Source organism: Gopherus flavomarginatus, chromosome 3 (genome assembly GCF_025201925.1).
Source record: "Gopherus flavomarginatus isolate rGopFla2 chromosome 3, rGopFla2.mat.asm, whole genome shotgun sequence".
In the NCBI taxonomy this organism is placed as follows: Eukaryota; Metazoa; Chordata; order Testudines; family Testudinidae; genus Gopherus; species Gopherus flavomarginatus.
This window is the reverse complement of record NC_066619.1, coordinates 215,193,868-215,218,485: the sequence shown is the minus strand read 5'-3', so window position 1 is coordinate 215,218,485 and position 24,618 is coordinate 215,193,868.

Genomic DNA, 24,618 nt, shown 5'->3' with positions numbered 1-24,618 from the left:
CTATGATGTTTATAGAGTGCCAGTCAGTGTATGCTATTTCTAGGGTTTATTGTTTCACATATTAAGACTAGCTTTTGTACTTTGATAATTCATTATCCTGTTTTCCAGCCTTAGTGGCTGTTGGGTAATTGTTAGCCTTTTAATTTAAAATTACATTAACAGAATACATTATGATAAGAGGAAAATAATTTTTCAGCACTTACACTGTTATTCAGTCTTAGGATAACATTTACTTTTGTGATGCATAACTCCTTATTTTGCTGGCATAGTATTAACCTTTGAATACACTTTTACAATCAGTTAGACTTTAATTTTTGAGCTTCCACCCCCAAATGTACACTGTGTGTTCCAGGAGCAGTGGCTTCACCATCTTCATTTCATAGGGCTTGTTCTTGGCAGCACTCTTATAGGATAGGGGTACCATATTTCAGGTTGCCAGAAAGGACACTGTGTGGGAGAGGGGGAGAGAAGAGCTGGGGGTGGAAACGGATGGGAGAGATGGAGGTACCTGCAGCAGGGGCACTCATTGGAGGTGAGGGACAGTGTCACTCCCTGTCACAGTGGTAGGGTGGCTGGTGCAACCCAGGATGTGACAGTCAGTCAGCATCTTCCTGCAGGACCCTCTCCCCAGGGCTAGGAGCTGGGGTCCAGGTCAGTGGGATCTGGCAGCTGTGACTGCAAAGGAATAAACCAATTAGCTATGGATGCAGGGGAGGGACCAATCATGAAGCAGACTAGTCAGGGCTCTTTCTAAGCTATAGCATTTGCTCTGTAAATCCAGGACATTTCCTCTTTGAGAAATCTGCCAGGACAGAGGATGGAGGCTCAAAAAAACAAAACACACACAAAAAAAAGACACAAAAAAGAGAACTGGAAAACTAGGATGTAACCCTAGTGTAGTGCCATTGAGGAGTTTACGCATGGATCCAAGCCAGGACATTGCCTTAAAATGGATTATTTTCCTTTAGTTTCAGAAAGCTGAACATATTTTAAAGAAAAAAAAAGTTAAACATTTGTTGCCATGTTTCATACTAGTGATGAAACAACAACTGATTTGAAGAGTCTTACTATGCATTAGACAATCAGTAAATGATCAGTAATGACTGGTGTTTCAAACACTCTAAAGGAATGTGAAAATCTAGACAGATTTAATTGGAATTTAAAAAACCTCAAAACATTCATTAAAATTTTGTTTCTCTTAACACGTCTTAAATTCTAGATCTAAAGAAGCTAACAAAACTACCTTTAAACTTATTTGTTGATTTAGCTTTTACAGCTAAACTGCTTGTTCAGTCAAGCTTTGGAGGAGAAGCTGAAACCATATCTGAAATGCTGATGTGTTACACACCTCTTTACCTCCCTGGCATGCATAATAAATTGCTGTAACCACACCAGACATTTTGGATGCAAAAAATTCCCTCCTGTTCAATATTCTCATGCCTGATTCAGAAGAGCACTTAAGCATGTGCTTAAGTCTATCTCTGTTCTGTTCACACACTTAAGAGTTGTCCTGAACAAAGATGTTTTCCTCAATCAAAGCCTCAGTAGTGGTATAAAACAGTTAAAACTATGCACATTTTGGTCACTCTGAGGTGAGCAATTTCCAAAACAAATGCAATTTTAAAAATATCTAGTGAAGTATATTGCTACTTCATATCTTTTAAATTTCTCAATTCTACTTTGGAGAAAAGCAGAAGAGTTTTACTCTACTGTAACATGAAACTTAGGGGAGCAGGATTATTTATATATTTCCTTTCCTATATTTATATATAAACCTTTCAAGGATCATCACCAACACACATAATATAACATTACTACATTTACTGAAAAAAGTCAGAAGCTTTACATTAATAAATATTAGGCAAAAAAAATGCTCCTAGATGACTTCTTAATGATCTGCATATCTGGGGTGATTACAAAAAGTAAGAGCCTGATCCTGCCAGTAGCTGAGCACCTCCACCTGGATGCTGAGTGGCTTCCACTCCTATAGTGTTACCATAAGAAAAGAATGCTTAAACAGTGGAAGGTGTAGTTATTCCAGTTAGTATGCTTTTACACCAGAAATTTGATTAGACTTTCACTCTGTTAGACATGGGACAGTCAGTGGGAATTGCAACTGTGTAACTTGGAGCAGCAGCAGCTGAGGGAGCACAGATGGTCTGATCATGCAAGATGCTATTACTAGTTTTAGATTTGTCAGATTTTTAGGTAGTAAAGTACAAAATCAGTAATGTGGTGCTAAAACCTCCCCTTTTTGACTCTTTTTGGAGTTTCAACATATAAAACAAAGCCATCTGGATGCGAATTAACCCTGTTTTGAGAAAATTCCATGTTCCCAACACTCCCCATTTTATAACAAGTTTTATATTTGTTTTTCCAAAAGCTTTCACTTATTCTAGCCTTCATGGTTATGGAAAAAGGCTTGAAAACCTGAGCCTTAAAGACACAAAATACAAAAGGCTTTTTTTTTTTTATTCTCATGATTTTGGGTTGTGGGGCCCGACTCATGATGTTTTAGCACATTAAGTCAGTAATACTGATGGCACAATCTCACAAAGCTCAATTGTAGCCCAATCCTGCAAACCTTTGAGTAATCCTGCTCACATAATTTGTTTTCACAATGGGGCCAAAACACTGCTTTTCACAAATGCCCAAGTACAGATTGGAGGACAGAAGCCAATCTTTATTTTGTACTAATATATACACTGCATAGTACAACTCAAAGGAAAACAGTTATCAATCAACCGATGAACCTTCTTTTAGAAAAAGGGGATTTACAGTGAGTAGATATTAAGCTATAAGCCTAATTAATTTTCCCCACTTTGTAAAATCCTTGCTCTTGAAACCAATTTAATTTTTTCCCCATCTACTTGTAACATGAAAAGAACTGGGAAGGAAGTTACTTGTAGTTGCATGACTTCAAATAAGAACAGTAGCAATTAGACATTCATTCTCAAATCTGTTCTAAATACTCAAGGGGCTCCTCAATGTGAACTGCCCCAATAGAACTTGAGGCAAAAACTGATCCCCTTACTGTTTTTAAATTTCAACAACTTCAACATCATAATGGAAAATGTTTAATTGTTTGTAGAACATAAACATAATATTGATGAAATTGGTGAAAGAAAAATTTGTTTGAAAATTAGGCCCCTGGTAATAAAGAGGGCTAAGGGCAAACTGGGGGCTACAGAAAACGTGCATAATGTTAAACAGCCTCCTTCCTCCTCCGCAGATGCATTCTGAACCACTGTTCGATTCACAGCCAGGCCAAGTAAAAAATTGGTTGGCTCCATATCAGCTAATAAAATACACTAAGATAAGGTTCAGGTTTTAAATTAATTTTTTGGGGGATGGGGTGGAGGGAGGGTCTTTTATCTTCAGGACATCAAACAAGCAGGTTTATCATACAAATAAAAAGGAATGTAATAAGTTATCTTTCTCTCAGGCTTTACAAAAGCTCCGCTTCTGATTCATAGGGCTCAGCTTTGTAATAATCAATTCTGACACCCAAAGAAGGTGAGAGAGACACACTCTTCCCCCCCACTCCCTCTCTAATATTTAGGTCAGCTCTGATACTCTCCTTAAGTATATCGTGGCCACATCTTTAATTAATCCCAGAAGATTCCATCATTGCTGGGTTACTTCAGTCTGCCTCACCTACAGGAACACCTACCTTCATTCCTAACAGTAGAGATTTTACCTCAGGGAACAGACAGCTTCTTATTTTTTTTTTTTACATCATTTATGGTGGTGAGAAAGTTAAGTCTTCCCTGGAGTAATGTTTATGCAACTCTTCACGCAATCCACCTGGCACCTCTCACTGAGAACAAACTCAGGTGGTGTGGAGTGTTGTTGGAGGGACACAATAACCCTTAAGGAGCCTCCTTCTATTTGGCCATAATGTCACTGGGATCCTTGGGTCCATCATGTCCAGCTCCAGGTTGGCTGTAGCTCAGCCCTCTGACCAAGTCAAAGTTCAAACCTCTTCCAGGGTATTGCAAACATGTCCAAATTAATCTGAATAAATTTGCTGCTCCTTTGGCTGCGGAGGTCTTCTCCTTGGAACACCTTATCTCAGGGCTTCCCTTTCACTACATCTGTAGTATATAGTGCATCATTATATCTGGCTGTCATCTTAACCTCTCAACTAGAGAAACCCTGGTCTCTCTGCAATCTCTCTATCAACTGAGTTCCTTCAATCTACTTATTATGGCTGAGCTCTGCCCCCTCTGGCTGGGAGCCAATTAGTTACTCACCTCCCTTGTGCAGAACATGACTAATTGGGTGTTTGTTGCCTAGTAGGTGATGGGAATTAAGCCCCATTGCACACACACCCCTTCAAGGTAGTACCCATCAAGTTACTCTCTCCCCATCACTGTACAGGGCCCTGCAGTTGCTTCATCTCTTCCTCTAACTCATATACTTGGGTGAACTAACATTCTAGCTTAATCTAGCACATCAACATAACATTCCTTCCAGTATTCTCCATCTTGGGTATGTATTTGTAGGGCCTCCTCTACAGCAGTTAATCTCTCTCAAAACTCCCTGATTTGTGTACTCTCTTTGACTGGTCTGGCTTCCTGTGGTCAGCCTTGGAATGGCAGGTCAGGGACTACAATCAAGACATCTTCTCCTGTCTCCTCACTCAGGATATCCATTCCCTACGAACTCACACAATTAGTTTCCTCTTCCACTGGAGCCTGTTCTTGGCTTCTAGAGGTCAGGGTTCCCTTATCATGTTTCCATGGTTCGCAGTGCAGTGCACTCCCCTTCAAGTTGGCTTCTGACAATTCTTTTCATATACCAGATCTAGTCTTGTCTGAATCAGTTCTTGCTCTTCTTTTGCATCCTTCTCTGTTATTTTCTGTTGTGAGGTTTTTGCTTCCTCCAGCTCTTGGTTTGCTTCTGTAACTGTCGCCCAGGTTTATAGTTGACCTGGCTTCTCTTGTTCCACTCTCAAGTAACTTTCCCCAGTCCACTGAGTTTGTGCACATTGGTCTCACCTCTGGGCTGCCTGGCCCAACAATGCATGTCTAGGCGAGTGTCGCCTTTCAGTCAGTTTGTCCACAGAGTACTGTTTCTTGAAATAGGGCTGGGAAATTAGGCCAGTCTGTGTCTATAATTATGGGCCAGGGGAGGTTTCTTACCATCTATTTCCACAGTTCCTAGACTTCTCTCTCAAACTAGCATCTGCCCACATCAGGAGTCAATCAGTCCCCTCATTTTGCATCCAGTCATTTTAGCAATTATCTGGCAGGCTGGAGTGCGACCTCTACTGAGGGAGCATCCCAAGCCCCAGAATTGGCTGTAGTAGCAGTTCAAATATTCTTGCTCCATAAGTGGGCAGTCCTTTCTTATATGACCCAGTTGGCCAAAATGAAAGCACACTACAGTATTCTTCTGATCAGTTCCTGAGTGCCTGTCCCAGGTATCCAGTGATGAGTTAGGTGCTGCTACCTCTTCCGGTTTCTTAGGTACCAGATTGCTTAAGAATATATCTCCCTGTATGTCCCCCTGGCTATCCCAGGGTCCAGGATTCTGTATCAGGTTGCTTTCCTTTGAATAGTCCCCTTGAACTAAGCCCTCGTTTGAGTGGTCAGCATTATCAGCCTCCATATAGGCCTCCACCCTCTCCATGGACTCATCAGTAGAAGTCAGTCAAAGCCTCTGGACCCAACTTTGGGCCCCAGCAGGCAAGACCCTTAGGAATTATTCTAAGACTACAAAATCCAGTACCTTTTCTAAGGAATTTGTGTCAGGCTGCAACCATCAAGTTGCCAGATCCCATAAATGCTCACCCTCCCCCCCACAAAGGAAAGACTCTATCCTAAACCAGTGATGGTATGCTTCAGAGATCAGACCCAAACCATGAAGAATGGCTCTTTTTACAATTTTGTAAGGCTGTGCCTGCTCATCAGACAAAGCTTGATGGGCCACTTCAGCTGCTGGTAAAAGGGATGGGGCCAGTCAGGCTGCCCAAGAGGATTAGGCCCACGGTGCTCCTGTTGCGACCCTCTTGAAAGTGCGCAAAAAAACCTCTGGCTCATCACCTGGACCCAATTTTCCACGGTGGGTACTGGTCTGGCAGAATTTTCTTCTCCCGAAATTACCCAGGTGCTTGGGGTCCATTTTCTAGGCATTGCAGGAAATGTTCTTGCTGTCCTTGTAATAGATACAACAAAAGAGCATGCAGCTGCTCCTGTTGGGCTGCCAGCATGCAGACTATATCCGCCATGTTCCTCAAAGGAAAAAAAATCCTTAGTGTATCCAACTGCTCCTGCCCCTAAAGTAGTTGGTATTTTCCTTCTTCCTTGGGGTCCCCAGAATCCTACTTCTGGTATCAATATGTGGGGGCACATTCACCCTTGGACTGCCCCCTTGCATCCAGGTGCAATGTCACTGGAATCCAGTGTCTCTTGCTGGCCATCTGCCTCAGCATTCCGGTCAAGTAACAAAGTTCAAACTCCTTCCAGGGTATCACAAACTAATCCAAATGAATCTGGATAATTCTCCTGCCCCCTTGTGCTATTGAAATCTACTTCTACTTCTATCTTGAGACTTCTCTTGCAGGAGCCTATGCTGCCCTATAGTGTGCTACCCCTGTTATATCTGTCTATTACCCTTATCCTGGACTTCTCTCAGCTGGAGAGAGCTGTCTCTTCTGCTCCTTCAGTCTACTTATGAGCTATTTTGAGATCTAGACTGCTGTGGGTCCCTCTGGCTCAGAGCCAATTAGCTGCTCACCTCTCCACATGCAGAGGCTAAGTGGGTGCATTTGCTAGCTTTGCCAGTGATAAGGGTGGGGGAAAGGTTAAACACCATCACAAATCTACTTTACATCCTGAGGTCCCAGGTCATTTTACCAATGTGGGTCTCCCTGCTGAATTCATGACTCTCCGCACTGGTGATCTGGGGAAATCAAACTGCTACTCTAATGCTGGTGTCTCTTGGGGAAATAATGAGTAATCCACCCTAACAGTTGATACTGTACTCCCTTCATAAATAAGTACACAATTCTTAAATAACCAAACAATTCCAATAATATTTATTTAAACAATAGAAATTATATACACAACAAATGCAAGAACAAGTTATACTCTCTCTGCTCCCCACCCTGGAGATGAGTCATTCAAATGAATTCCTTTCGTCAGCTGAGTTTGCAGCTCAGAGCAAAAGGTGGGGGATAGGGAAATTAAAATCTGTAATAAAAATGAACAGGATCTTTATGCTGCTTGGACTCTTGAAGGGCAAGGTTTTCTAGGCACAAGCAAGAGAACCAAAGTGCTTAGCCTGGGTTTACCTTAAAGAATGTATAGCATTTGCTTATTGTAGAAACTTCTATTACCCTTTGAAACTTAAGATTGTAACTCATTTGCATACGTATGTTTACCTGCTTTAACCTTGTAAATAACTCTTGTTTTCTTTTCCTAGCTAATAAATTATTGGATAGTTTACTATAGGATTGGCTACAAGTGTTGTCTTTGGTGTGAGATTTAAAATGAAATTGACCTGGATTATGTGAATGGTCCATTGGGAGTGGGACTAACCTGAATATTGCTGTGATTTGTTGTGTAAGGGACCATTTATCACAATAATAGGCTAACCTGGATGGCAAGACACAATTGAGTAGGCAAGGAGACTGACTGTGACTCAGTGTTAAAGGTGTTATATTTGTCTGGGGAGTTTACACTTAATAAATGGTTCATGAAATCTAGAACTCACAACCCATTTAGGGTTTCTGCCCTGATTCTTAACAGTTTGTCATTAAGTTAGTATTCATGCTCTCAAGTCATGGCAGGCAGCTTTACAAATATATACAAATATGGCTAGATTTTTAAAATATATATACATGCCATAAATCTTTGTTTTGTTTTTCTGTTTTGATCACTTTACATAATCACCCATTATCTCTCTGACTTTAGTTGATCGTCAACCTTCTGACATGTCAGTCCCAAGTTCAAGTACTGGTTGGTGTTGCAGTTGTAGATGTTGCAGGCACTGTGTGGTCCAGTGTCCATCATGTCAATCTTGTCAGAGGGGCCATGAGCAGTCTAGATCTCAGAATAGCTTCTTAGTTCCAAGGGGTGGTCTGACTCCTGCTCACACTGGGGTAACAGCTTAGCTATAAGCTTTCTGCTTTTCTTCCTGGCTGAGGTAACTGTCAATGATTGGACTGTAGAAGGTAGCTGGCTGAACCAGCTGTTGGGCAGTCCCTTTGCATTGGTGTAGTAGGTCCTTAGGTTCCCAAACTTGATGGTTTTGCAGTTGAGAATTGGGAAAACTGAAAAAACTGTCTCTCACTCTGTGAGGGGAACTGGATGTTCCCCCATCTCTCTCTCTCTCTGTCCCTTTTCAACTGACACCCCAGAGGGAGGGACTATCTCCTCTCTCCCAGCCATATGGTCCATAGGGTAAAGAACCAATCAGAGCTCTCCTCTTTTGGAAAATCTGGGGCTGCTGCTTTAGTTCCTCCATCCAGCCTCCCCCTCGCTTAGGTGAGGGTCTCTTGGCAATGGGACAGCAATGCTTCTGGGATGCAATCTTTGGCCCTGGCAGTGCCCTGGTAAGTTTTACAGCCCCCCTTATGATAAGGTTTATGTATATGTGTATAATATATTGCAATTGCAATTGCAACTACATAGACAATCAAGTCAAATGTATTAGTCTAACTGTCTCTCTGGCAGGGTTGCTACTCATGGCTGGGATGCCTCCTTGTAATCCTCTGGGGATTAGCTCTAAACCAGTCTGACAGTTGCTTGCCCCATCTCTCTTCTCCTTTCTCTCTGGACACAGTTGCTCTATCTTTGTAACTCAGGATCCATATAATGCAAAGTAGACGCTGGAGACCTAGGTTGGGACCCAAGGTTCAACAACCTGGGTTACAAATGAGCAGACACTCAAGCCCTAAAATAACAAACCCAGGGTCTGCTAACTTGAGTTTTACTAACCCTGGGCTTATGTTGCAATGTAAACATATCCACAGTGTCTGTCTGTGCATTGGCTTCCCAAATAGAACCAAATAATTTGATGATCAGGTTGATCCTAGTCTTTATTTTCAGCAAGCTTTTGGTAAAATGTTCCTTGAAAATCAAGATGCACTCCAGTGTAACACCTAGGTACACAGCACTGGAGTGCGATCCAGCCTGTGTCCATTCAAAAAGATGTTGAGCTGCTTATTGGCCGTTGTGTGATATAGATGGAAGCAGCCGGAAACTGTCTCTTTGATACTAGGTTTAAGTATTCATCTCTTTCATGTCAGCATTCAGGACTTCTTCTAGGTGACTGAAATCCTGGTCCGGTACTGCCAGACAGATGTAATCTGCATAAATTAAACACCTGGCAGTGGTCTTGAGGTGGTCATTTTTTAAAAGGTTGAAAAGTGTTGGTGTTAGAAATTAGCCCTGAGATAGACCATTGTTTTGGGACCTCCAGGAGCTGTTTCTTTGTCCAAGTAAAACTTGGAACCAGTGGCTGTGACAGATATTTAAATTTCCTGCTTTATCCTTGGGAGCCCTTATTTAATTAAGTTTAAGTATCTTTGCGGTCCATTGTATTAAATGGAAAGTTTATGTAGAATTGTGTGTAACCTCTCTAGGTGGGGAGATGGGTTTTCAAAGGACAATATTGAAAATATGCCAGGCCAGAAGGGACTTTTGGGACAATAAGTGTGAAGCTGATTTTCTGGGGCATAGCTAGGGAGAGGTAAATGCAAATTCCCCACCTCCAGTTTTGCAAAAGCCTCACCTTTTGGAGCAATGCCCTGAGAAGTGAAACATTGTCTGCTGATTACCTATTCCTTAAAACTTGAGATCCAAGGCCTGAGCTGTATAAAGAAATAGCTGATCTGTCCAGCCACTGTTCTGGTTCTGAATCTGAGACAGTGATGAACTTGTAACCATGCGGAAAATCCAATTGTGGGTTTTGAAGGACTGATACTTACCAGAGCCCAAGGATGGAGTTGGGCTGGCCTCACGTAAGCATTGTAGCATATGTGTAGGTTCTTTTATTTTTTTAAATATGTTTTCTCTGTAATGTATGTACCTCAAGAATACAGATACTGGATTAGAAAGAGCTGTGTGGTAACTTACAACTGTGGTAAATACACTGGTCATAGCCCTTGGAGAGAAAGCAAAGCTGTCTCCCACAGCCAGAGCCTTTCCCTGTTGTGGGGAAAGGCTCCAGCAATGGGGAGATGCTGGAACCTTTGCCGGTTGCTGAAGCCTTTCACTTCAGTAGGGAACGGCTCCAATTGTGAGGAGGTGATAGAGCCTTTCCTCACTGCTAGAATCTTTACCTATGGGGAGGAAAGGTTCTGGTGGAGGGAGGCAGCATGAAAGGCGAGGCTTTCTCAGATGCCTCCTCCCTGCCAGAGCCTTTCCCCGCTGAGGAAGTCTTTTCCAGCAGCAGTGAAAGGTTCCAGTAACAGGGAAACAGTGGGACACTACACTGCTATTTTTAGCAGTGTGGACAGCAAGACATAGCTTGGGCAAGTAGAGCACATGTGGGTATGTACTCACATACATATCCATGCCCTTCAAACATGCCTTAACTCTACTTGCCTAAGTCCTGCCTCACCGTTTACACTGCTATTTATACTAGTACTGGGGTTATGCAGGTATGTACTCTACATGTACTCTACATGCCACCAAAAGAAACATGCAGTGTAGATGTCTTCCAGTTGGTATGCATACTTTCACCTTTTCATGTTCTCTGTATGTATAAATATCTCCTGTCTGTGTGTTCCATTCTATGCATTTGAAGAAGCGAGCTGTAGCCCACAAAAGCTTATGCTGAAATAAATTTGTTAGTCTCTAAGGTGCCACAGGTACTCCTGTTCTTTTCACTGAATCATTGTGACTTGCTGGAGATATCGCAGTGTAATAGGGAACTGCTTTAAAGAACCTTAAAGAACCCAGTCAGGAGCGAGCGAGACCTGGGTCTCTCCCCAAGAGAAGTGATAGCTGGGACCCAGAAAGCTTTAAGCAGGAACCACATAAAAGAAAAACAGATGCAGTTACCCTGAAACTGTGAGAGTGGTTTCTCAGTAACAGCTACACAACCAGGACAACCCACTTTGGTAAGATGTGTTTTCAGTGTTTAGACTGACCTTTCTATTTCATCTGTTGTGAAAGACTGGAAGTCTTCTGTTTCAGGTATGCACCCTATATAGTGTGCTGCCATTTCTTCTTCACTTATCCTTCAAACTTTTTGTCCTTGTCTGCCTTTGCGACATTTATTAGTTGGGTAGCAATACTATTTGGAGAAAAGGGTGCTGTGCTGGAGGCTTCTGGACAGCATAGAGTTTTCTGATTATGCCCAGGCTTTGTGGCTGGATCTTTACGTTTTTATTTCCACTGTGACCTGCTCTCATCTGGCTCTTCTAAAAACATTCAAGCTGTCAAAAAGATATGTGGTGATGTCTGGATCACCACTCTTAATATTGCTTGAGCAGTTCTGCACACTCCTCATCTAGGCAGGAAATACAGGTCTTATAATAACCTTAGAATTGACTTAGTGGCAGCTTCATAAATGGCTATTGTGAATTGTATGTAAGCTTCTTCCGCAGACGTGTGGGATACAGTGATGTAGTGGTCGGTGAATTGTGCAAAACTGGGCATGTTTTGGATAATTCCAGTGAGAGTTTTATTACTATTCACAATAGGCATAGTTACTCCAACTTCAGTAAGGATTGGACAATGTTGACTATGCAGGATGTTTTTCAGTACACTATTCGTAGCTTGAAGTAGATGATTGCCTTTGCTGGTAATCCAGGCGAGGTCATGGGAGAATCACAGAAGTCTGAGTTAGATGGGAGTGGTGTTCTGTCAGCAAGTTATATTCTAACATAGGTAGCTGTCATAAACAGATAGATAAGGGTTAATGTCTCTTTTACCTGTAAAGGGTTAACAAACAGGGACCCAAACACCTGACCAGAGGACCAATCAGGAGACAAGATACTTTCAAATCTCGTGTGGAGGGAAGCCTTTGTTTGTGGGTTTTGGGCTTGGCTTTGTTCTCTCTGGGTCCTGGACGTGGCTAGAGGTGCAACTAGGTTTCTGCCAATCTCCCTGCTACAGTCTCTTATCTATTCAGAATTGTAAGTAAGAAAAGGCGGTCACAGTCTTTTAATTTGTTTTTTTTCTATTTGCATATGTGTACTTGCTAGAAGTAGCTTAAATTGTGTTTCTGCTGGAGAAAGTTTCTTTCTATTGTTTATAAGTTGAAAGACCCTGTAACTTTTTACCATCTAAACTTTTTTATTAAAAGTTTTGCTTTTAAGACCTGTTTGATTTTTCTCTCCTAGTTAAGGCTCAAAGGAAGTGAGTCTGTATATACCAGGGAATTGGTGGGGAGAAGGGAAGGATAAATTTCCTCTTTGTGTTAGATTCACACAGGTTGAATCTGTATTACCTCTGGGTGAGAGGGAAGCAGGGAGGGAAAGGTAAATTTCCTCTTTGTGTTAGATTCACGGAACTTGAATCTGTATTGCCTATGGGAGAAGGGGAGAGAGAAACTTGATCTCTCTGTGTTGTGTTTCAAGGAATTGAATCACGGTATCTCCTAGTGTACCCAGGCAGGAAAGATCTGGGAGGAGGTAAAGAGGTGGGAGGGAATGGTTTATTTCCCTTTGTTGTGAAACTCAAGGAATCTGGGTCTTGGGGTCCCCTGGGAAGGTTTTGGGGGGACCAGAGGGTATCAGGCCCTAGAAATTCCTGATTGGTGGCAGCGCTACAGAATCTAAGCTGGTAATTAAGCTTAGAGGACTTTATGCTAGTACCCATATCCTGGACACTAAGGTCCAGATTTGGGAATTATACTATGACAGTAGCCGAGCCATATTTACTATGCAGAAAGTAACTCACACTCACCTTTGATGTTAAGGCAACTGGCAGAAAAGGAGATAATGTGTTTCCTGGTGGCAGATTTTATCCATGTTATGTTTGGAGGCTAGGAACTGAAGAATGGAGTGTTTAGCAGCTGAGAAACCTTCAATGTTTGGCCCATTCCTGAAAATACTTTAGCTAATGTCCAAGGCTAAGATCACTGAGATCACTTGAAAGTCCATCTGACTAAGATCTGAAAGATTTGGCTTGCTTGTTGCTGCTTTGGCATATATGATAGGAATGCACAAAACCCATAAGATATGAAGTATATATCAGGGGTGGAATCCTGACCCACTGAAGTCAATGGGAGTTTTGCCACTGACCATAATGGAGTCAGGATTTCACTCAAAGTTTTATCGGAATGGTTTACATCAGATATGATGCATAACTGTTGATGGGGGTGGGGAGGGGGCACAATTTAAAGGTGGTATGCAGTGGGGTTCAAGGCAGGGCATATAATCCTTGGCAGTAATCTGGGGGAGCACATGACCCTGTGTACCCCTCTCCCACACATTGCATCTGGATTCCATTAGGTATCCCCAAATCATAAAGTTGTTCTAGTTCTTTTTATAAACAGAACTGGTATACAGGATAAAATGTTTAATCGAAATATAGGCCAGAGATTTTCAAATATACAAGGGACAGTTAGTCACCTAATTCCAGTTGAAAGTCAGTGGGCATTGGGGGCCTAAATCCCAACTATGCTTTTAAAAATCTACCCCATAGTTTTCTCTGTTCACTTACTAGAATTATGTAAACATTCTGTTTTGGGGAATAAGTTGATCTGTTCTGTTCTGTGATGTGCCTGAATCAAGCGTGGAAGTGCTATAGCTGCTATGAAACAGTGGATACACAAAAGGTTAGCGGAGATGCAAAAAATGAAGTCTTATCCCCAAATCAAAAGTGACCAAGCATGGAATGGGACTGAACTAGGAAAATAATATATCAATAATCAGTTACCAAAGTCCATACATGTCCTGGAAATCATAACACTAAAAGCAGCATAAACAGGAAATGCTCTGAGTGGTACCATGTCTCCACAAAGCAACTCTCTAGATTGTGTTCAAAAGCATAGCAATATATTGCAACAAAATCTTTTTCAATCATTGATTTATGAACTTGGTCCTGTAATATACTGTACATACAGATGACTGTTTGACACAGAAGTATTCTGTTTAAAGACATGCCACATTTTATAACTTATGAGGAACAAGAAATACCTGTTTTTAATATTTACTAATAACCTATTAAAATAACAAACATTTTTGTAGCTAATGAGCTTTTCATTTTTCCATCTCACCCTTAGTTTTGAAGTATGTCATTGAAATCTCAAGTTCTCATACATCAAAGATTTTTGTTGCATTTTATACAACACAGTTATCGGGAAAACTTTTAAATAGCTTCAGCTAATAGCTTATTGAATTTCATAATGTTATAAATGTAAATAGGATACAAATTGTTTTACATAATACTTATATTTTCCCCACGTGATTACAGAGACAGGACATTCTATGAATAAATTCTCAACACCTGCATATTAAAAATATTCATTTTGAAAACATGCCCTTTTAAAACTAATACACTGTCAAAAGCCAGGAGGGATCAATAAAAGAAAGACCTCCACTTACTCAGGCAAAACTCTTCTTAATACACAGTATGGTTAAAGTATCTTTTGATCTGAAGGATCTTCCCTCACTGATTTTTTTCATAAGTAAATTACTGTATTATCATTCATATCATAGTCAGTTTCTTTGGAAACCTTCATTCAGTGACCATCATCCATCTTTCAAGTTCTGCACAATTCTTGTGACAATTAATTTTTACCTTTGATAAGCCAGCCTTCACAGCAAACTGTTTATAACTCCCATTGCTGTTAAATCACTTAGTTCTCCAAGAGCCCTAAGAACTGAATACATACAACTGCTCACCACTATTTATATGTAGTTTCAAGTTAAAAAATGCACATGTTTTTGGCACATGAAACATTGAACAGCATCTTTTCTGGTTTTTAAATAAGCTTTCAGCACTTTTTATTTGGACCCATTCAGACTTAAGCATCATGGGCTCAGCTGGTGTAAATCGAGTCACTCCAGTAAAGCCAAAGGAGCTATACTGATTGATACCAGAATCTGGCTCTCTTACATTACTGTCAGTTTTACCAGCCTTCACTCCAACTAATCTCCCAGCTGCCTTAACCGCATCCACATCCTACTGTACCCCCTGAATCACTTTCAATTACCTCCTTCTTAATACATAACCCTCAGTAATTCTTTCCTTCCAAAGCTTTCTCAATCCTTATAGTATTTTTTTTAAACATAACTAATTGTTAGAAGCATTTGTAGCTCTTTGAAATCATACTTCAGAATGTATTGTGGTATGTTGACTCTGAGGGCTAGAGTTTCTAAGCCGCTTTCAAAATAATGAGATTTGTGTGCAAGGCTCCCATGGACTGCTTTGAAGATTTACTCTTTATAGTTAAAAGTTTTTGAAGAATCAGTTCCTTTGTGATGTTCTCTTGTAAACGATGTGCCAAAGCATGCAGTCTTTACAGTGAAGATTTCCCCCAAGATATTCCATTTTTTTGTCATATATGCTGCACTTTTAGAACAATTCTGCTTTTTTACATAAGGATGTAGAGCACCTTTTCATCTGATACACTATGTAGTTTTGATGGCAGACTTGCCTGCAGCCTGCTTTCAGCCTTGTTATATACATATTCCAAACAGGAGTCTGATTCTGCTTTCTCTGCACACCCAGACTCCCCAATATCTTTGATAAGAATTTGGGATATACAAGGAATATGTGAGGTATACGATGTATTTCACATTGGCAAGCACTTGGATGGTGCAGGTTTTTATTATTTAACACTGAAAAGTAGTGTGCTTATTGCACTATGATATTTTACATTTATAGTGTATCTTTCATTTGCAAGATGTTTTATAAAAATTAAGTATCGCTCCCATATTAAAGATGGGGTGGGGTGGGGGGGAAACTGAAGCACAGAGGGGTTAAGTGATATGCCCAAAGACAGAGCAGGTCAGTGGAAGAGCTGGGAACAGAATCTATTTTCCAGACCTCCTGCTGTAGATATTAGACTTGCTCACTCAATTGAAAGTTGCATAGTAAATTTGAATGTCATGCCTGTTCAAATGACGATGGGCCACATTGTACCACTGTTACACCAGTTCATAAATATCTTACTTTACAAAACAGTCCCACTGACTTCAGTGAACTACTTATGAAATGTGGTACTGCTCAGAGTAAGTCAGAGAACAGCCAATAAGACTAAATGGATATCTAATAGGCCTGATTATGCAATGTGCTGAGCATCTCCTGAGATATGCTTAGCACTACATCTACTATTAAATGTCAATAGATGTTGAAGAGGCCAAGCATTTCATAGGGGCATTTGATGGGTTACAGGAACAGAGCAAAAGATCAACAGTAACAGTGCAGGGACACAAGGTAAGACTGGTAGAATCTGGACACAAACACTAGAGTAACTGAGATGTGCAGGACAAGGAGGTAAAGGGGGAAAGTTGGCAGAAAGACACCTTTAATAAACACTTTTAGTGACCATCTACTATATATGGCTACACACACAGAGTTACAGTATTGGTAAGAGACAGTAGCTAGGTACCCAAGAGCTAACAATGTGGAAACAAATCATTTTGGGGAAAAAAAATACATGTAGAGGTCTGATTCTGTGGTTTGATACCCACAAGATGCATCTGTGACACTTCTGAATTTCTGCCCTGACTTGAGGAGAGTTGTGGTGCCAACCACACATGACACTTCCAAATATTTGATATGACAAATGAATACCCCTCACAATTAATTATCTCTATTGTGCTAGATCCAGCAGTTTGCACTTGATTTTGGAGCTTTTGTGTTTGGCTAATATTGTTTTGCTATGGTTTATTTGCTTTATTAGTTTTTCACCTTTTTATCCATGCTTTAGCAAGGCTATTTTTCAGCCTTGAAGTCACACTGGCCTATTATGCCAAACAAGGTTTGTTATTGCTGTTGATTCTGTCAGTTGGTGGCTAGGTACTTGAATGGATTTAATTAACAAATGATGACCCCGCCATCCCATGGCTGCTGTTCTGTGTGCACCAGCAAATTACTGCAGGAAAGACTTGAAACTTAAATCCCTGAGGCAAATCAGAAAGGCACCTCTTTATTTGTTTCAGGACTTTGGCTATTCCTTTTGGAAAGTACTTGTGGTTGTAACAGGACCACCTGCCTCTTTAAGAGGCAGGAAGCGTTGGGCCAGCCAGTTCTGTTCTGAGGAAGAGCCCCTTAAAGAACAGATGTCTTGAGCCAGACAGACCCAGTGAGGAAGGGATCAGGTGATTACAGGTGAGAAGCACCTGATTTCTATAAAGGCTAGAAGAGTTCACTCAAAGTGGAGAGTTAGAGGAAAAAGCTTGGGGCCTATAAAAGGGTTACTGCCAGAAAGGCATGCATGAGCTGCAGAGAGCAGAAGACCCAGGCAGGGCCAGTTCTAAAGGTAGGGGCTTGCCTTTGATCGCTGTGCTGTGCTGTGCTGCCTTTTCCCCTATCTCTCCACAAGTAGCATTGTCCATCCTAGATGGCAAAACTGGCCAGGGCTGCTCAAGCAGGCTGTGGGGAAAGAAGGGAAGCAAGGGATGAGTGATGTGCTGAATTTGTATTATTTGGAAGAAATAAAGCTGAAGAGCTGCAGCAGAAGGCCTGAACCAGACTCTGGAGGTGTGGGGACAGTCTACAGTACTTGAGATGTGGGGACCTTGAGGTGTGGGGACAGTCTACAGTACTGTAGGTGTCAGTACTGTAGACTGTCCCCACAGGTCAGTCCTTGAGGTGTGGGGACAGTCTACAGTACTGTCACCTCTTATAGCTTTTGGGGGGAATAATCCAAAAAAGAGCTAATCAAGGTGTATGTCCAAGCAATTTGCATGCAGCCAATTACTTTCCTCTGCAATCTCACATCTAAAACTGTACACTTCTGTCTACTCAGCAGTTCTAATGTGAAATTGTCAATCCTCTTACAGCTAGATTTCTGAAGGGGACTTAGATGCCACTCGCTGCCTAAGAGCCTACCTACCAGATAGGGCTCTGTGTGAAACAAAGCTGGGGAGGTGGTGAACCCCTTGATAGCCAGTGATAGTTACCAGGAAGTGGGAGACCCAGGTTCAAATCCTGACTGTCTGACTGGGAGCAGAGACTTGAAGTGGAGCTCTCCCAGGTGAGCGTGCTAAGCACTGGGTTATTGGGTATTCTGGGATAGGTCACGCTAAGTCTCTCCTATTGTATGTAAATACTTAAATATTCACTGAGCTAGAGACTGACTCTGTAGTCTAGGGGCTAGTGCACATGTTCCAGTCCCTGCTCCAATAAATATTTAAGTATTCTTACAAAATGGAACAGATTCAGCAGGAGTGATTGAGAGCCCCACCTAGAATAACCTCTAGCCTAGTGTTTGGGGCACTCTTTTCCGAGATGGGCAACTGATTCAAGTCCCTGCTCTGAATCAGGTAGAGCAACGATTTAAATCCAGGTCTTCCACATCCTGGGTGAGTGCTCTAACAATTTGGGGGTAGGGGGAGAGAGGTGCCTCTTCCTTCTCTGAAACTTTTCTTGAGAAAGGACTGATCTGCTTTAGGTGCCTGTTTCCAGGTCAGGGTTCACAGTTGTGAATCCTGAGCAGAGAGAGGTCCAGAATTAAGCATCTAACTCCCTTTGAGGGGCAGGGCTTAGGCCACATCCCTCTCCTAGGCATTGTCTACTGGCTGTCTTAGGCAGTTCCCTGTTCAGCGTGATTGCTTCTGTAAACCATTTTTTAGGTGCCTAATTCTCACCAGGCATTTTACAGAGAGCTTGGGTGCCTAATTTGGAGTTGTGATTTCCACAACTGCGGGATGACTAAAAGTCAGGCATTGCAATGCTTAATTATTCCCCCTTGTGAATGTAGCCCCTTTTTTTTTCACCCAGCTGGTTTGATTACTGACTTTAAAGACGTAACTTTGAATTTCCCTTCCCGCTATTTGGTATGAATATACATTTGGCAGCTGGGAGGAAAGTAGAAAGAGGGTATGAAATTTAGGGGAAAAGAGAGTCTAGAGGAGATATCTTCTTATATAGCTCTTCCTCCAGGGCCTGAATAAAAACAAACAAACAATGAGACAACCTTATCTCACCCTCACCAAAGAAGTGAATCTCATCAGTGACCACACAAACTAGAATGACTTACTTTTAATTGTATGTTGTTTGCATTGACTCAAGCCTCCTTTATAACTATATACTGTAAAAAGAAAAATCCTTTAAAAAAATTCCTTGTTTGATAACTAGATTACTGAAGGAAAGCACACTCTACTCTCCATTAAGATTTATACAAAGAATATTAAGGATAATGCTAGTGTAGTTATATATATACACACACTTCCTAGGCTCTAGATCCTGAAATTATAGCTCTTATATGTAAAGGGTATTGGAGTGACTAAGCATTACACTTAATAATGGACACATATGTATGGAACCAGTTATAAAAATCAGTGCACTGTGGGGCACATTTTCAATACCACCTCCTACAAGCTGTTCCAGTACATTGCCTCCGCCACATTTAAGATGTCTGTAACCATTTCTTTCAGCCTTAATGATCTTCTGATGGGAGGGGGAGACAGTGAAGGAAAATGGGAGGATGGCAGTGGTACAATCACTCTACTAGTACAATTGCTTCTCTGCATACTACTTAAGGTCTTTGTAAAGTATATTATTTTTTGCATCAAAAGCATTTTCCAAAGTAGATATTACAGGAACAAAGGAAAGATGGGAAACTGGAGTCTCTGAGGACAGATTTAAGATTGTTTGGGTGACCATTACTGTGCATTTTCATGCTTTCAAATGTTTAGATTTTTTTTAAAGTTTAATCATTAGTCAGAATTGCTGGATTCTAATGCTTGGGTTTTGTTTTATTTAATTTTGACAACATTCTCAGAAGGTTTGTTTTGCTTTTTATCCTTAAATTACTGTAATGTAACTTCCTTTAAGATTTTGGCTGGGAATTTAATAATCTTAGTCATCTTTGATTTGATTTAAAAGACCTGCCGTACTCGGATATATCTGCTTCCTTATATTCACAAAGAGTAGAGAATTCTGCAACATTGCATTGTTATATTCTCACAATCCAAATCCCCATCAGGTTTCTCTCATTTAATTCTCTTCAAATGCTGGCAAGCAGTCTTTGTTGCAAGATCTGACAGTTTAGTAAATAGTTAAGTTACTTGGCACGTCCCTTTAACAGAGATGAGCCAGCAAGGACCTAGAAACATGCTTTTGTTCCTGTGAATAGTTCAGTAAGTAAGCAAGGATGTGTCTATTTGATGTATGCGTAGAGCCTCTTGTATGTGTATTAACCTCAGCAATCTTAACACACCTCTCAGGGAAAAAAAAATAGCATTCTCCCAAGAAAATGGAACTTAAGTTAGCATATGTTCAAAGGTAATTTCTACACTCAAAGAAATATACTGAACATATATGCTTTAAATTATTATGGCTGTCCAGTACACCAATCCCCACGGGTGTCAACAGCAAGCCAGGTGTACTGCGACTTGGAGACAAGCACAGTAGGTGCTTTATCAGGATGGCCTTGTAGCAACTAACCTTGGTGCATCCCCATAACCACTGAGACACATGGCTAAGGGAAAGAGTGTTTTCCTAGGGCTGGTGGGAAAAGTTGCAGATACTCTAGTACAGAGGCTAAGGGCATAGGTGCCAACTCCATGGGTGGTCTGGGGCTGGAGCACCCATGGGAAAAAATTAATGGGTGCTCTGCACCCACTGGCAGCGAAGCTCCCTGCCTCCCTTACTCTGAGCGTGCTGTGTCCCTGCTCCTCCGCCTACCTCCCAGTGTTACCCACCCAGCCAACACCAAACAGCTGTTTGGCAGCATTAGCATGCTTCGGGGGTGGGACGAGTGGGAACATGGCACATTCAGGGGAGGAGATGGGTAAGAGGTGGGTCTGGGGTGGGGATTTGGGGAAGGAGTTGGAATGGGGGTGAGGAAGAGGTGGGGCCTCATGGAGGGGGTGGAGTGGGGTCGAGCACCCACGGGAAAGAGGGGAAGTCGGCCCCTATGGCTAAGGGTATGTCTTCACTAGCAACATTAAAGTGCTGCTGCAGCAGTGCTTTAAGATGGCTGTGTAGTCACGGTGCCAGTGCTGGGAGAGTGCTCTCCTAGCGCTGTAAAAAAAACCACCCCCGTGAAGGGAGTAGCTCCCAGCGCTAGAAGCGTGTGTTTTTCACACCCCTGAGCAAGTAAGTTTCAGTGCTGTAAAATGGCAGTGTAGACAAGGGCTAGGACAGTTACAGTGAGTAATAGCAGTTATTGTTTGAGCTCCTGGCATTGTCAGGGCTCTTCAGGCCTAGTGCCTGGGGTGCCCTCTGCAGTCCAGGCTCTATTTCAGCAAGTAGGCACTTGCAGTGTTCCAGGCCAGGCTCAGTTAGTGTCTCTCATTGGACTCCCTATCCAGCTGCTGTTACTTCCCAATAAGTCCCATAATGACCTGTATCCAGCTGTATCATCTGACAGTGCTCCCACTATGAGTTTTGCTTACTGAGGTCATATAGAAATGTTACATATAGCACTTTCTGTCATCTTTAATTTCCAAATTCAGAAACTCTAGTAATTTTTTCTATGCTTGTAATAGTATCCATGGCTTGCTTGCGAGACCTAATTCCTAGTGGTCCCCTATGCCTCCTCCATTCACAGTTCTCTAGAAGCCCATGCTTCTACTCCACAAAGCTATTATTTACAGCTGTTTTAGAATAAAGTTTCCGATCCTAAATAGATGGTGCTTTTCTGCACTACAATTTGCCCACTCAGCATCCCCACCTCTTCATATTGCTTACATTTGATGTTAGACTATGAAATATCTCTTGCTTGCTCTTACAGCTCAATTACTGACAATTTTAGCATCCGCTAAAGTCTTTGTGTTTATGGTTTTCACAAACTCACATTGATCCTTGGTGCTTGAATCTTCAAAGAAGTGAAATGTCAGGAGTAGAGCAGATGTCTCCATCTGTCAAGGTTAAGTATTTTGTTTTTATTCTTTGGCACCTTGGGAACCTTCTCTGCATGCCTTTTTTATGCAGCCAGAGGAACTGAGGGCCTCTCCCAATTTGCCTGTAAAGTTATATATGTTTTAAATAAACATCAATGCACCCTATTATGTTGTTTACTTGCACTTGTATTTCCCTTGATACAGGAGCTCAACCAAGTAATTTCTATTCATTAGCAATAAAATCATAAACTGTAGTTGACTAGTTTTGCCTTCACCTTACAGTAACCATATGTGATAGGGAGAGAGCCTCCATTGCTTAGGCTCTGTTTCACATGTGGCCTTTTTGTCACACTTGGCACAGCCTCCAATCCCTTTGTCCATATCAATGTTCTTCAGTAGCAATTATTGCTGATAAGCGGCTGCATAAAGGTGATTTTGTATCAGACTCTGCAAATATTCAGGCTAGGATTCTTTCTGATCACCTTAGGTGGTGTTCAGTAATAAAAACCTAGCTCCAAGAATGTCACATTCTGGTTCCTGAAAGTTTCACACTTAACAGTGAAGGTTTCAAATATCTTCAGTGAGACTTACCCAAAGGACCTAACTTCATCTCTGTCCCCCATTATACAAATTTGGGGAAACTTATACTTATCTATACGTGTGTTGGGTGGCCCCATCTAGGCAGTAACAAAAACAATAAAACAAACCTTTAGTTACACAAGATTTTGCATTCAGAGTATTTGTTAGCCTTAGCTTCATTTAATTGCATCTTGACTAGCTGGGCTAATGTTTCATTGCTTAAAAACTTCTTCTTGATAAGTGTGTTTCTGTGGATGTTTACAGTAATAATAAATGGAAAACAGGCATAGAAAGGAATCTTAAGAAATTAAAATAACATGTTAACAGTTCTAATGACTATGCAATTAGAGTCTACATTCCTGGCCCAGATATGTTGTTATTCAAAGGTCCCTGGTGTAAGGTAACTTTATTATTCAGCTGCCAACCTGAATCCCCTGATCACACTGATATGTAACTACTGGACATGGTCTGTTGTCTTCTGGTAGGGTATTTCTAGGGATTTTGCTAGGGTAACGCTAACTTCTGTAGAAAGCTTGGAAGATTACTATTATTTTTAATGAATGTGTGGCTCAGTTTACCTATCTATTTTTGTACAGGGACTCAAAGGGTTAACTCCTGCTCAGCGCGCTCTGCCCAGGATACCAGGAAGAGAGGCAATGATCTAAAGCAGAGCCTGCTTAACTAATCATGGAGAAGCTAAAAAGTCAGGTAAGAGTCATGTGTACATCCTTAATTACTTCAACCCATATCTGACTCTATGTTCCTGTTGATACATCATACATTTTTTCTGAAAAGCCTGAAGTGTGTCACTGCATACATTTTCTGAGTACTAAGCTCCAAAATACTTAGTCCTGCCATGAGTGCAAGGGACTGGACTAGATGACCTCTCAAGATTCTAAAGAAAGAAGACTCTTTCAGGGAACCAAACCTGTCCCTGCTGCAGGAGCCGCAGTGTGAAACAGGGATGCTGATGCCTAGTGACCCAATCTGAGAGTGGCAGAGTCACAGGACTCCCCCTTTAATGAAGCAGAGGCCAGGATTTATCACCAGGAAGGGTGCACTCATGAGAGATTGCAGAAGAGTACAAAGAGTATTGTGTTCTGTGATCTGTGACCCTTTCCAATTGGAATTTCTCAAACGGCATTTGTTTTAACTCATGATATCATATACTACTTGCATAATCTTTCTAACCCTTTTTCTTAGCTCTCCTGAAAGAATTATCACTGTTGATGGTATGAAAAATACCTTAATACTTTCAGAAGAGCTAAGATGCAACTCTGTTTAAAAAATTGTGAGACTGTTCTATTTTGCACATCATGCCAAAATCACTAATGGTAGAAGTTAAGTGCCAATAAGCTTTTAGTTGCATCTTTCTTTTATTTTGTTTTAAAAAAATCCCAACAAATTGGATAAAATTTTTGTCCCACATACCCTGGTCTTGATTTCATTAAAGCCTGCATTTAAGCCTTTGTTTTCACTGATTAAAAATCATGTTCTGGAATTAACTAATAGCCAAGATATTGTTATAAGTGGTGCTGGATGTAATAAAAACAGTGATGAGATAAAATTACTCTTGACTTTAGTAAAATAAACTGTAAAACATTACAAAACAAATTCAGTTGAAAAGTGGGTAGGGCATGAAATATCAATCACTTCCCCAACATTCAGCAGCAGTGTGCCAAGTTCAGAGAGAGACAAGGAGAGTGAGGTAAAAGACGGTTACTCACCTTTGTAACTGTTGTTCTTCGAGATGTGTTGCTCATATCCATTCCAGTTAGGTGTGTGCATGCCGCGTGCACGTTCGTCGGAGAAACTTTTAGCAACCCTTGGCGGGTCGGCTGGGCGCCCCCTGGAGTGGCGCCGCTATGGCGCCTAATATATACCCCAGCCGACCCGGCCACCCTTCAGTTCCTTCTTGCCGGCTACTCCGACAGAGGGGAAGGAGGGTGGGTTTGGAATGGATATGAGCAACACATCTCGAAGAACAACAGTTACAAAGGTGAGTAACCGTCTTTTCTTCTTCGAGTGATTGCTCATATCCATTCCAGTTAGGTGATTCCCAAGCCTTACCTAGGCGGTGGGGTCGGAGTGAGATGTGGCGGTACTTAGAA